A 4,636-nucleotide genomic window follows, 5' to 3' on the forward strand; every position below is an offset into this window, starting at 1 on the left:
CTCCATGTGGCCCCCCCATCTTGACACCCCTGGACTAAATGTTTAGCTTGATGTAAACATCTAAGATACGATCTGCAACTATTGTTTTTCAGCCACTTACACACAAACCCTTCTTTTATGGTGAGGATGTACACTCCTGACCCAGCACACACATGCAGACAGGGGGTAGGAATATACAACTGATGGTTTGGCTTCTCCAAGGGAGGAGTGCCTCATCTTTTGACCTGACCTCCTCTGGGTGCTGCAGCCCTGAATAATGACACTCGCGTGTAATAAAGCAATTTTTAGCTCAGTAAAGTTAAAGTTAAAGTAGCAAAGATAGTCACACACACACTCGGTGTGGTGAAATTTGTCCTCTGCATTTGACCCATCCCCTTGTTCACCCCCTGGGAGGTGAGGGGAGCAGTGGGCAGCAGCGGTGCTGCGCCCGGGAATCATTTTTGGTGATTTACCCCCAATTCCAACCCTTGATGCAGAGTGACAAGCAGGGAGGTAATGACCCCCATTTTTATAGTCTTTGGTATGACTCGGCCGGGGTTTTGAACTCACAACCTACCGATCTCAGGGCGGACACTCTAACCGCTCCAGCTGCACAGCCGTGTTGCCCTTCTGCCCGGGAGAGGGCGACAAGAGCAGAAATACACATCAGTGTCTCCCAAGGGGACTTTTCATGGGCTAAAGGGGCCTCCCATGCTGCTGATCAGTCATACCAGTAACACGCTACTGAGGAACTTGCCTAATTTACTCACTAAACCGGTAATCTAACATGTTACTAATTCCAAAACAGTAATCAGATTAAAGTCACTTATCCAAAGTCACGGTGCGTTACTATTTTTCTCATTTTCCTGAGCAAAAATATGTGTTTGCTCTCCTCTTGCGTGCTCACCACAAGTCACGTTTGCAGCACGACGACAAGTTAGGTGTAAAGTGTTGATCAGACCCAGGGACGTACCATTAGACAGACAAGTAAAGTGTTGATCAGACCCAGGGACGTACCATTAGACAGACAAGTAAAGTGTTGATCAGACCCAGGGACGCACCATTAGACAGACAAGTAAGTGTTGATCAGACCCAGGGACGTACCATTACACAGACAAGTAAAGTGTTGATCAGACCCAGGGATGTACCATTAGACAGACAAGTAAAGTGTTGATCAGACCCAGGGGCGTACCATTAGACAGACAAGTAAAGTGTTGATCAGACCCAGGGACGTACCATTAGACAGACAAGTAAAGTGTTGATGAGACCCAGGGACGTACCATTAGACAGACAAGTAAAGTGTTGATCAGACCCAGGGACGTACCATTAGACAGACAAGTAAAGTGTTGATCAGACCCAGGGGCGTACCATTAGACAGACAAGTAAAGTGTTGATCAGACCCGGGACGTACCATTAGACAGACAAAGAAATTGTTGATCAGACCCAGGGACGTACCATTAGACAGACAAGTAAAGTGTTGACCCAGGGACGTACTATTAGACAGACAAATAAAGTGTTGATCAGACCCGGGACGTACCATTAGACAGACAAGTAAAGTGTTGATCAGACCCAGGGACGTACTATTAGACAGACAAGTAAAGTGTTGATCAGACCCAGGGACGTACCATTAGACAGACAAGTAAAGTGTTGACCCAGGGACGTACCATTAGACAGACAAGTAAAGTGTTGATCAGACCCAGGGACGTAACATTAGACAGACGAGTAAAGTGTTGATCAGACCCAGGGACGTACTATTAGACAGACAAGTAAAGTGTTGATCAGACCCAGGGATGTACCATGAGACAGACAAGTAATGTGTTGATCAGACCCAGGGACGTACCATTAGACAGACAAGTAAAGTGTTGATCAGACCCAGGGACGTACCATTAGACAGACAAGTAAAGTGTTGATCAGACCCAGGGACGTACCATTCGACAGACAAGTCAAGTGTTGATCAGACCCAGGGACGTACCATTAGACAGACAAGTAAAGTGTTGATCAGACCCAGGGACGTACCATTAGACAGACAAGTAAAGTGTTGATCAGACCCAGGGATGTACCATGAGACAGACAAGTAATGTGTTGATCAGACCCAGGGACGTACCATTAGATAGACAAGTAAAGTGTTGATCAGACCCAGGGACGTACCATTAGACAGACAAGTAAAGTGTTGATCAGACCCAGGGACGTACCATTAGACAGACAAGTCAAGTGTTGATCAGACCCAGGCACGTACCATTAGACAGACAAGTAAAGTGTTGATCAGACCCAGGGACGTACCATTAGACAGACAAGTGTTGATTAGACCCAGGGACGTACCATTAGACAGACAAGTCAAGTGTTGATCAGACCCAGGGACGTACCATTAGACAGACAAGTAAAGTGTTGATTAGACCCAGGGACGTACCATTAGACAGACAAGTAAAGTGTTGATCAGACCCAGGGACGTACCATTAGACAGACAAGTAAAGTGTTGATTAGACCCAGGGACGTACCATTAGACAGACAAGTCAAGTGTTGATCAGACCCAGGGACGTACCATTAGACAGACAAGTAAAGTGTTGATTAGACCCAGGGACGTACCATTAGACAGACAAGTAAAGTGTTGATCAGACCCAGGGACGTACCATTAGACAGACAAGTAAAGTGTTGATTAGACCCAGGGACGTACCATTAGACAGACAAGTCAAGTGTTGATCAGACCCAGGGACGTACCATTAGACAGACAAGTAAAGTGTTGATTAGACCCAGGGACGTACCATTAGACAGACAAGTCAAGTGTTGATCAGACCCAGGGACGTACCATTAGACAGACAAGTAAAGTGTTGATTAGACCCAGGGACGTACCATTAGACAGACAAGTCAAGTGTTGATCAGACCCAGGGACGTACCATTAGACAGACAAGTAGTGTTGATCAGACCCAGGGACGTACCATTAGACAGACAAGTCAAGTGTTGATCAGACCCAGGGACGTACCATTAGACAGACAAGTAAAGTGTTGATTAGACCCAGGGACGTACCATTAGACAGACAGGAAGTTACCTTTCTAGCGTCTGATAAAAACGATACATAAAATGTTGGTCTATTGAAAATAAATGTTGATTGAGTTAAGGTGATTTTAATGATTGATAGACTTGTGTGTCAATTGACTAATGCAGTAAATAGACGGGCTTACTCCTGCTCAAGATGATGCATGGTTCCAAAGGACAGCAGTGTGGGAAGCAGCATCTATGTATTCATATCTGTGGACCAGTTCCAGGTCTTGGCTTGAATAGCAACTTATGATTCCGCTGTCAGAACATGAAAAAAAAGCATCTGTTTTTGGTCCGTTTCTGCATTTCTACTGACTGATTATTTTTGTTATACAAATTATGAAATAAAAATCAAACAGTTTTAAAACAAATCTGGCTATTGCTTTTTGACACTAAAAAAAACACTTTGTTTTTCAATGTTATTTTCTTATTTTCTCAAAATAAAATTCAAATAAACCAATTGTTTGTTTTTCATTTCCCATTCATCAAAAATGTTAAAGAGCAAAGCATACATTGAGCGATAAGCATAAGCCAGGTTTCAAATCTCACATTTCCACTTGAATATGTACAAACCCCGTTTCCATATGAGTTGGGAAATTGTGTTAGATGTAAATATAAACGGAATACAATGATTTGCAAATCCTTTTCAACCCACATTCAATTGAATGCACTACAAAGGCAAGATATTTGATGTTCAAACTCATAAACTTTTTTTTTTTTTTCTGCAAATAATCATTAACTTAGAATTTCATGGCTGCGACACGTGCCAAATAAGTTGGGAAAGGGCATGTTCACCACTGTGTTACATGGCCTTTCCTTTTAACAACACCCAGTAAATGTTTGGGAACTGAGGAGACACATTTTTTAATCTTCTCAGGTGGAATTCTTTCCCATTCTTGCTTGATGTACAGCTTAAGTTGTTCAACAGTCCGGGGGTCTCTGTTGTGGTATTTTAGGCTTCATAATGCGCCACACATTTTCAATGGGAGACAGGTCTGGACTACAGGCAGGCCAGTCTAGTACCCGCACTCTTTTACTATGAAGCCACGTTGATGTAACACGTGGCTTGGCATTGTCTTGCTGAAATAAGCAGGGGCGTCCATAGTAACGTTGCTTGGATGGCAACATTTGTTGCTCCAAAACCTGTATGTACCTTTCAACATTAATGGCGCCTTCACAGATGTGTAAGTTACCCATGTCTTGGGCACTAATACACCCCCATACCATCACAGATGCTGGCTTTTCAACTTTGCACCTAAAACAATCCGGATGGTTCTTTTCCTCTTTGGAGGACACGACCTCCACAGTTTCCAAAAACAATTTGAAATGTGGACTCGTCAGACCACAGAACACTTTTCCACTTTGTATCAGTCCATCTTAGATGAGCTCAGGCCCAGCGAAGCCGACGGCGTTTCTGGGTGTTGTTGATAAACGGTTTTCGCCTTGCATAGGAGAGTTCTAACTTGCACTTACAGATGTAGTGACCAACTGTAGTTACTGACAGTGGGTTTCTGAAGTTTTCCTGAGCCCATGTGGTGACATCCTTTACACACTGATGTCGCTTGTTGATGCAGTACAGCCTGAGGGATCGAAGGTCACGGGCTTAGCTGCTTACGTGCAGTGA

The sequence above is a fragment of the Nerophis lumbriciformis genome, linkage group LG33, assembly GCF_033978685.3.
Source record: "Nerophis lumbriciformis linkage group LG33, RoL_Nlum_v2.1, whole genome shotgun sequence".
Lineage (NCBI taxonomy): Eukaryota > Metazoa > Chordata > Actinopteri > Syngnathiformes > Syngnathidae > Nerophis > Nerophis lumbriciformis.